Source organism: Bos indicus x Bos taurus, unplaced genomic scaffold (genome assembly GCF_003369695.1).
Source record: "Bos indicus x Bos taurus breed Angus x Brahman F1 hybrid unplaced genomic scaffold, Bos_hybrid_MaternalHap_v2.0 tig00003340_arrow_arrow_obj, whole genome shotgun sequence".
In the NCBI taxonomy this organism is placed as follows: domain Eukaryota; kingdom Metazoa; phylum Chordata; class Mammalia; order Artiodactyla; family Bovidae; genus Bos; species Bos indicus x Bos taurus.
Window position 1 is genome coordinate 18,917 of NW_020867648.1, and position 10,423 is coordinate 29,339.

Below are 10,423 nucleotides of genomic sequence, written 5' to 3' on the forward strand. Positions count from 1 at the left end.
CCACTTACTGAAGATGCTGTCTTTTCTCCATTGTACATTCTTACCTCCTTGGGTATAGATGAGGTGCCCCACAGGTGCATGGGTCTATCTCTGGGCTTCCTATTGTGTTCCATTGGTCTTTCTTTTTGTTCTTGCCTAGAGATGTTACCTTAGTCTTTGTTGTAAAGCTGGTGTGGTACTACTGAATTCTGAGCCTTTGCCTGTGTTTTGATTACTCTGTTGAATCTGAAAGAAGAGCCTTGCTTGGTAGAGTATTTTTGATTGTAGGTTTTTCCCTTTCACCACTTTAAATACATCATGCCACGCCCTTCTGGCCTGCAGAGTTTCTGCTGAGAAATCAGCTCCTCATCTTATTAGGATTCCCTCCGACGTTATTGCTACTTTTCCTTTGACCTGCTTAACATTTTCTCTCTGTTGTTAACTTGTCAGTTTGCTTAATGTGTGTCTCAGCATTTGCCTCAGCACTTCCAGCCAGCCAACCGGCACAAGCACAGAAAGAAAATCCGCCGCCAATTACCACAAAAGGCTTTGAGACCTTTTTTCAAACCGGACGGGCGGGGGAGAAACGGGCAAGCAGCTCCGCGGAGCAACACTGCCCCCTGCAGACCACAGAAACCAAACTGCCAGCAAGCTCGGAAGAAAATCGATCCTTCCTGTTCGGTTTTCGGGCAGAGGACTTATGGGGGATGCCCCTGAGGACCAGAGAAAGAAAGGGAACCTCTCGAAGGGGCCCGGGCCAACCGCTCCTGGACCGCGCGAGTTCCGCTCGACCCGCCCACAGAACCCCAGCGAGGCGGGCAAGAAGTCAGGAGGTCCAGGAATATCCGGGGTTGCTGAGGGCTGGTTCTGGGCCTGCCCCGGGGAGCAGTGAGGTCAGTGCCAGTCTCCCAGCCTCTGTCTGCTGGGAGATTTCTCCCGAAACTGCTTGGAACTTTTCACTGAGTGACTTCATCCCTGCTGTCCGGGTCGTGTCTAACCTGGCCCCAACAAGATGGTTATTTTGGGTCACTACCCTGCCCTCTTCTTTGTCAGTGGACTCTGGATTAAAGTCCCTTCCTGATTCACCTTGCAGTGAGCTGAGCAACTTGTACTCCATAACAGCCGATTACTTCCAGGTGCTTTGCATTATAAATGTGTTATCATGTCATAATCTTGATAGAATGGATGAGTTGTTTTCTATGTAGTTTCCCTCCCCGCCCCCTTTCATTTAGTATCTCATTGTAATAAATATGTTACTGTTGGTTTTCAGTGCGTCGGCCATGTCAGACTCTTTGCGACCCCATAACTGCATGCAGCACCTCAGGAGGCTTCCCTGTCCTTTACCATCTCCCGGAGCTTGCTCAGACTCCTGTCCATTGAGTCAGTGATGCGATCCAACCATCTTGTCCTCTGTCATCCCCTTCTCCTGCAGTCAGTCTTTCGAAGCATTGCAGGCTGTCTTACCCTCGATCCCAGTGAGCATTTTCTTTCACTCTTCCACTGGGGAGGGGAATGTATCCTGCAAACCAGTGTGCAAGCTACAATCTGACAGCCTTGAGACCTGAACATAGGGACATCTCTGAAGAACCCTGAGAACCTGGAGAGCTGACTCTTCCTCTGTGTGCCACAGGTCCCAAAGGAATAAAGTGAGGGCAGTAGTAGCATTTGCTTCTTGGGTGGTGTCCAGCATCAATTACCCAGCAGGATCTTAGCTCGGCACTTGTGCATGTTATGTTATTATTGTAGGTGGCTCAGATGGTAAGGAGTCAGCCTGCAGTGCAGGATAGCCAGATTCAATGGCTGGGTTGGGAAGATCCTCTGGAGAAGGAAATGGCAACCCACTCCATTATTCTTGCCTGGAGAATCCCATGGGCAGAGGAGCCTGGCAGGCTACATTCCAAGGGGTCTTAAAGAGTCACACAAGTCTGAGCCACTTTCACTTCCACTTCACGTAATGATTTTGAAGTCAAAACTCACTGTCATAATACAGTTGTCTTTAAACATACAGGAATTCCTCAACGATCCGAAGCAAGACAAGGGTGAACACTCCCTCCACTACCATTCACTATGTCAGCTTATATTATTTTATTGTAATTTTAAGTGTCAGTGGGTCCGGTGAAAGTTCTCACAACGGGCTCTCTGAAGGCTCAGGTGCAGTTTGAATCAGCCAACCGGCACAAGCGGAGGAAAACAAAACAAAACCAGACGCTGCTTGTGGGAAAAGGCTTCCTGTCATTTTTATTAAAGCGCGACAGCAGCAGGAAAAACCAGCCCGGTGACACTGTGGAGCAACACTGCCACCTGCTGGCCACAGAAACCAAAACGCCGCAAGCCCGGAAGAAAAGTCATCGTTTCTGCTGGGTTTTCGCACAGAGGACTGGACAGCGTGGATGCCAAAGTTAAGGGGGATGCCCGTAAGGACCAGAGAAAGGAAGGGAATCTCTCGACCGGGTCCGGCCAAACCACTCCTGGACAGCGAGCCGTCCGCGGAACCATAGCAACACAGGCAGGAAGTCAGGGTATCCGGGGAGACCTTGAGCTTGGTGGGCGGGGCTGAACTCCGATTGGCTGACTCTGGGCCTGCGCGCAGCCACCCAGTGAGGCCCGTGCCAGTCTCCTGGCCCTGGTCGGCTGGGTTTTCTCGGGGACCGCGTTTCGAACTCTCCACTGAACCTGACCGGTGACGTCCGGGTCCTGTCGCCCACTACCGAAGCCCCCCACGCGCGGGGACGTTACAAGTGCCCTGTCCATTCTCCTCCCTCCCACCCCCGGCCTGTGAACGCGTTCCTCCCGTGGTACACTCACTGTTCTCTCAGGCCTCACTCTTCTGATCCGTCCTCAGTGCCCACGAGGCTCACCCGGTCACCCCGGAGACTCTCCGTCCTTAGCGATGTTCCCTTCCTCCCCACCGGAGCATCCCTCTGCCCACGGTCCCGCCCCGGGCATCAGGAAAGACCACGCCCCTCATGCTGTCCTGTTTCCAACCTTCCTCCCTGTCATCACCCTCAAGAAGACGTCCTGTCCTCCAGCTCCTTCGCACTAGTGCCAGTGCACTGATACCACAACCTCCCGGAGATGTCCAGCTCATGGACCACGCGTCCTTTCCCAGCATGCACCAGGCCCTCCTGGATAGGCTGAGCCAGGGCTGGAAGCTGTCCCCCGCAAACACACCTCTCCCTGACAAACACACCTCTCCCTGACAAACACACCTCTTGGGCTCCTTGCGGTCACCTAGCTACACTCCTAGACTACACACTAGTAACCTTCCTCCATACTAATGACCACCAGCTCCACCCACTAATAATTCGTGTAGAATACCGAAGCAACCCCGTGCGATTTCTCAAGTTTCCCAGTTCCGATCTGCATGTTTCTGCCCTGGCACTCTGCTGCCCCTCTCCAGGCCTGCTCCTGACTGCACCCAGCCCCTCACCTCTGCCCGGAATCCCATGCCTTGCACCTTCTCAGGGCCTTTGCACCTGCAGTTATCATTCCTCTCTCCTGAACCAGCACCTGCTCCCTCTACATCGGAGCATTCCACAGCACAGGGGGAAACCCACCGTCTTCCACCACCCTATTCTGCAGCTACTGGCACATTACCGGTTGCGCTTCAAAGCAAAACTGCTTCAAATTCTGCTGAGATATTCTCTCCTCAGCCCCCTTCCGTGGAGTTTTTGTCCCAGTCACTCCCCTGTAACTGGCCTCATCGAGGCCATCATTAATATCCATACTTCCTGATCCCACAGACACTCTTCAGTGCTCATCTTAGCCAACATGTCAGGCACCTTTGGCATATTTGACTGTTGCGTTCTTTATCCCTCTGTTTTTTTAATAGTTCAGGGGTGTGGGGCTTATGTGACAACAGCGTCTCCTAGATGTACTCGACAAGGTACACATTCTACACCTGGATATTGTTTGGGAAGTCTTGGGTGAAATGAAAGACAAGCCAAAGGAAAGAGCGTCCCAGTCACAGCGGGGGAATGGCCCACAGAGGCAGTGGCAGGCAGAGGTGAGAGAGCTCAGACAAGGGAGGTGTGACAAGAAATGAAGAGGAACACCAGGGAAAGGAGGGTTCCATCCCAATCACACTTGGGACTCACAGGGGGCACACTGTACAATGACCCAACGGAGGCTTTGGGCAGAAGGGTGGCTGCAGTTTAGGAATTTCATTTTCTGGAGCTGATCTTGGTTCCTGCTGCGGTGCAGGTGAGATCCAAGGGAGGGCTCTGCATCACCCGTGGCAGAAATGTAGAAAGGGGCTGAATCCAGACGAAGCCTAAGCAGGCAATGGGCTAGGGGACCTTGCGGCTGAGAATGAGGAGTGGACGTCCCTGCCCAGGGATGGGCTGGACGATCAGACCCAGATTCAGAGGGGTCTGCACATGCCAGAAGGGTGGCTGAGGCTCAGTCAGCCAGGGAGGACCGGGCCCACAGCAAGAGGAGGGAGACAAAAATGCAAGTTTCACCACCCCCACCCATGGGCGGTGCAGGTCAGCATCACCAGGTGGAGCCAGGAGAAGAGAGCACACCCTGCGAGCACACAGCCCGCTACTTCCAATACCGTGCGTATTTGGTTCCTTTCAAGACATGCTTCTTGAAAGTATAGACACCAGGACGGTCCTTATCCGGTTACCTCTCGATTCCTCCACCATGTGCCCATCCACAGAACATCCCCTTGCTAACGTCTCCCAAGAGCTCCGTGGGCCAACCATAGTAACCAGTGCTGTATTGGCCACAGACACATTCCGTTTTCAAAACCACTTTTCCTTGGTCAGAGTCTGTGACAGCAGTCCACCCTGGCTTTCCCCATACCTCTCAGGCCATTACTTCTAAGTCTCCTTATCTGTCCATTTACTTTGATCCCCTCCTAAATCTTGGGCTTTGTTTTCCTCTGGTTTCCAACCCCTGCCCTGTGCTCTTCCACTCCATACATGATCCTTGGGTGACCACGTCACCCCCCAGAGCTTTTACCCATCTGACTTGTTTTCATCAGGATCCCCCTGTATGCTGTTGGCTTTTCCTATCACTAAATCTACCTAAAACGTCTCAGCTGGGCCCCAGATTCCCCACAGGCCGAGATGTATGGGGCATCTGCACTCAGTTGTCCCATAAGCCCTGCAGGCCTGCTAGTAGCCCCAGGCCAACGTTTCCTGTCTCATGGATGGGCACTGCCATCCACCCAGTTCCTTAAACCACAATCCTGGGCATGCTGCTGGCTGTGATCTTCACTGTGCCATGACTCCCCTGGAGCTGCTCTGGAAAAGGCTGACGTGAGATCTTCCTGTTGCCACAGGTGGGGATGGGTTCCTCTGAGAGGCCCTGTTCCTGCAGACACGCTCTGAAGGTGTCCTGAGCTCGGGCCTTCACCCTCTTTTGGATCTCTGAGAGAACCCGGGCGCTGTAATGCACCTGAGAGGTTGAAAGCCCTGTCTTTATCAAGATGATGAGTCAGGACACAGCAGTGCAAGCCCATCGCTGGGGAATGTGCCAAAGGATATCTGGAAGAGATCCCTAAGGAACGTTTAGGGAGGTGGGTCTTCATGGGTGTGCACCAAACAAGGGATTGCTTAACTGTATTTTTCCCAATAAGCATCCCGTTCCGATTTGGTCTTCATCTGAGCACAGGAGTTAATTTGATAACACAGGAAACAGTTTAAAACGGCAACTGAGCGCAGGCAGCAGATACGCTGACAGCAGATCCTCGTACATCAACATCAGCAGCTACAATTCTCAGCCATCTTTAATCTTTGATGTACTATTCTGATCTGTCGAATGACGTTATCTCCACAGTGTTTTAGAAATGTATTCAACTAACTAGGCACAAGGGATCCTGACAAGAACTAAAACGTACTGAGTTTCACTAACAACAGCAGGGTTTCAACTGGAAAACTTTGGATTCAGGAACACGCAGCAGAGCAAGCACAAGGTCAGTTTTCAAACCAGTATTAACTTGGGCAAGTTGTCCCTTTCCTCAGCCTAAGATAGCTGTCAAGTATAGCAGGTCATGATGAAAACACGCTTTCGCTGTATAGAGGAGTTGCAAATTTTTGATCTTCGATTTCCTCCTGTAAGAAAGGGTTCTGTTTCCACAGCTGCAAGCTCAGCTTTCATAAGAGAACTTTTTCAGATAATGCTCATGCCAGGGCCGCATTCCAGACCTACTACTTCAGACCCTCTGTGGATGTCCTGCCAGCATCAGCTCTTCTAAAGCCTCTCCAGGGGAGAATTGATGCATAGTTTAGGTTGAGAAGCACAATCCCATGATGCTTCACCTGTCCTGGTTTTAAATAGAATCCTGAACTGAAGAGCCATGTTTGCTACTAAAGCAAAATTTTTTTAAAATATTGTGTCTTCCCTTCTGAGTGGTATTTTGACATATTTACTCACAGCCATATTTAGAACAATTTAAATGACTCAGTGGTGTGTTATGCCCCTAAGTCCTCTTCCTTACCAGACACTCAGGCAGATAGATGGATGGGGAGGGAATGCACCTCAGTCATGGCGGCAGAAGGAGGATGGATGGAGTTCCGTTGTCTTGGTTACTGCTCTGCTGAGCATCCCTCCTGCGTTGCTGAGGTCAGGAAGGGGCCCTCGCACCAGGTTAACAGGTATTCCTGTGACCAGAGGTTGGAGCTAAGGGCTGAGATCTATGACTGAATCTGCGAAACGGAGGCTGGGTCCACGTGATTTGAGAAGGATGGGAAAACAACAAAGTAGAATTTCAGATGCAGGGTGGGTTCTAGGAGCCTGTCCAGAGCCACTGACTTGTGGTCACACAATGGGCGCCTGTGTGTAAACACAGAGACACACTAGACGTGTGCTCACTGGGGATTCCGTCCTGACATGCATAGTGACTGTCTCTGGAGGGAGCATCTAGCATATGTGGGGTTAGCCGGACCCAGAATGTGGAAGGAGCAGGGCACTCCTCATTGTTACAAAAGCAATGGCATATCTTTTCCCACATGTTTCACTTGGACATCTGCAGTACCTTCCTAAACTGCTTTACTGAGGTATAGTTACACACCACAAATCACAGCCATTCAAAGCATCCAGTGCACTGTCTTTAATAACTTCACACAGTGGTGCAACCACCACCACACTGCACTTGTGGAACACTGCCAGCACCACTAAAAGGTTCCGTGTACCCATCAGCAGTTGATCCCAAAAAGGACCTGCAGGCCCAAGCATCCTCTCATCTAATTTCTGTCTCTCTAGATTTGCCCTTTGTGGGCATTCACATCAACGGACTCCTGCAGGAAGTGGCCTTTTGTGTCTGGGTTCTTTCACTTAATACAGTGCTTTGGAGGCTCACCCATGAGGCAGCAGAAAGCAGAAGTTCATCACTTTTCATCCATCTGTGCTCTTCCACTGAATGGCTAAGAATACTCTGTTTACCACTCTCCAGCTGACAGACCTTTAGGCTGCTCCACTATTTGGAGATTATAAACAGTGCTGCTGTGAAAGACATGTAAGGATGAGTATTTGTGTGGACATAGGTTTCATTTCTCATTTCTCCATGATTTCATTTCTTCTTTTGCACGGTGCACAGGCTAGACCCTTCAGTCAGTGTGGAATAGAGGTGGTTGAAGCAGACCTCCTGTCCTGGTCTGGATCTCAAGAGGCAAGCATTCACTCAGACTCTACTATATGTGATGTGACGAGAGCTGGATGTCTGTCACGGATGTTCTTCACAAGGCAACGACGATCCCTTCTATCCCGAGATGGTTGACCGTGTTTATTGATTTAGTTATTTACTTATTTGTCCTGAACGGGTCTTGAACTGTGTCAAATGCTTTTTGTTTGTCTGTCAAGATGGCAGGTGGTTTCCGTCCTTCATTACATCAGTACGCTGTTTCCCGTAACTGAAGTTGAGTGTTGGTCCAATACTGCCGTCCTGGGAAAGATCTCGCACAGCCCTTTGCAAAATGTTTCTCGATTTGGTTTGCAGGTACTGTGTTGAGGGTGTATGCATCGCTATTCATGATAGATATGGGTCTGTAGCTTTCTGGTGATGGCAAGTCTGGCTTTGGTACTGGGGTAATACTGTGCTTATAGGATAAATTAGGAAATGTTCCCTCCTCCCTCCTGTCTATTCAGGAAGAGTCTGTGAAGGATGGGTGCTATTTCTTCTTTAAACCTTTGATAGATTTCACTGGTGAAACCAGGAGGCCCAGGATTTCCCTCTGTGGGAAGGTCTTTAAATGAATGGTTCAATATCGTTGCTTGCTATAGGTACATTCAGATTTGTTATTTGGCCACTGCCTTTAACCCAACTCCCAACCAGTGTTCTCTGGCCTGTTGGTTCCTATGGCTTGGTCTCTGGCCTAGAATTTGACGTGCTGGACATCTCTGCACATCACAGGATTCTGGCTCCTACTCTGTAACTGGGGAGAGTATGCTGCTCAGAAGTGACCTCCAGATCACCAACACCCAAAGGGAAGGTTGGGGATACAGACTTTGAGGTGGGGAGGGGTGGCACAGCTGATATCTTCATTTACAACCACCTATTCATCCTCCGGGTGCCCTCATGCAGGCTGTGGGTAATTCTGCAGTTGGGACTGGCACAGCAAAGACCCAGAGTACCCTGTCCCCTCCCCCGCCATGGCCACTTATCTACTCTGATCCTTGTCAGTCTTCTCATCTCCTAGCAACGCAGCCTCACAGGGGATCAGTGATGCACTCGCCAGCTCATCTAAGGGTGTCAGACCTCCTCTCTGCTCAATGACTCAACTCTCAAGGGCAGGGACTGGCCATGCAATTCCTCCTCACCTCCCCATCTCAACAGCCAGCCTGGCATGGCATGGAGTGGATGTAACATATACAGTGAAAACCTTCATGATTGGCTTCAATGAGGGACTGGGGATGGCAGGATCGACCTGGGTTGGCTGCTGGAGTGAGCCCATCGCATCCCACCCTGGGGAACTTGTGCCAGGCGGGGATGACCATCCCTGCCCCAGTGCACTGTGGCTAGCAACAGTGACGTACCTTATCCAGACTTGGTGTGCCACCAGCTGTGGATGGACACTGAAGTCACTGGGTCTTCTTACTTCACCCCAGCCTTTACGGAGGGTACAGTTGGGGATGCTCTGTCAGAAATAAACCTGCGCTCATATGGCCTATTAGTCTATGACAAAGGAGCCAAGAACATCCATCACGGAAAATGCTGTCTCTTCAATAAATGGTTATGGAAACCTGAACCCCTTTCTTCACAACATTCAAAAATAAACCACAACAACAGAAGATTAAAGACGAAATTGTTAGACCTTAAACCATATAGCTCCTAGAAGAAGACGTAGGCAGTATGCCCTTTGACATTGGTCTTAGCAATAGTTTTTTTGACATGTCTCCTCAGGCAAGAGCAACAAAAGCAAAAATAAACCAATGGGAGTTCATCAAACTAAAAAGCTTTTACACAGCAAGGGAAACCGTCAACAAAAGAAAAAAGCAACCTGCTGAGTGGGAGAAGATATGAGCAAGTGATATACATCGGAAAACAGGTAGATATCCAAAATAGCTAAAGGACTCATAGAATGTATTGGAAAAACACCCAAAACCCGATTTTAAAATGGGGCAAAGCACTGAATAGACATTTCTGCAAAGAAGAGATACAGATGGCTAATAGACATATGAAAAGATGCTCAACATCTCCTCCTCAGGGATTAGAAAATCATGACCACAGTGAAGTACTTCCTCATACTTGTCAAGTAGCTGTTATTAAAAAGACAAGTAAGAAATGTTGGGGAGGATGTAGAGAAAAGGAAACCCTCGTGAGGTGTTCGTCAAAATGTATATCGGTGCAGCCACTGTGGAGACAATGAGGGTTTCCTCAAAAACTGAAAACAAGAACTACCATATGATCCAGCAGTTCCACTTCTCGGTATTTTTCTTAAGAATAAAAGAAACACTAGTCACAAAACATATATGTGCACCTCTGTTCACTGAAGCGTTATTTACAGCCAAGGGGAGCCAAGATATGAAAGGAACCTAAGTGCCCATCGATAGATGAGTCAAAAAGGAAGAAATGGTACACACACACACACACACACACAGACACACACACAGTGGAATATTACTCAGCAATAAAAAAAGAAAGAAATCTTGTCACTGTGGACAACATGGATGGACCTAGAGGGTGTTATGCCAACTAGGCACACAGAGAAGGACAAATACCACACAGTTTTATTTACATGTGGAACCTCAGAAATAAAGTAAGAGAACACGGGAAACAAGACAGAAATAGATTCAGAGACACAGAGAACAAACTGGTGGTTACCAGAGGAGGAGGGAGTAGGGAGATATGTAAAACAGGGAAGGCATTAGGAGATACAAACTTCCAGTTATAAAATAAGTCATGGGAATGGAATGTACATACAGGAAATACAGTCAATAATCTTGTAAGAAATGTCTGTGGTGACACAAGGTAACCAAACTTATCGTAGCAATTCAT

At 49.3% G+C, this 10,423-nt stretch overlaps 1 long non-coding RNA gene across 1 annotated transcript; it reads right to left on the reverse strand.

The window, feature by feature from the left end:
* Positions 1-2,191: 2,191 nt before the first annotated feature.
* Positions 2,192-9,309, reverse strand: LOC113888959. Its single transcript, XR_003510131.1, has 2 exons — positions 8,962-9,309; positions 2,192-8,360 (listed from the first exon to the last, which is right to left on the reverse strand). It is a non-coding gene; the product is annotated as an uncharacterized LOC113888959 (long non-coding RNA).
* Positions 9,310-10,423: the final 1,114 nt, after the last annotated feature.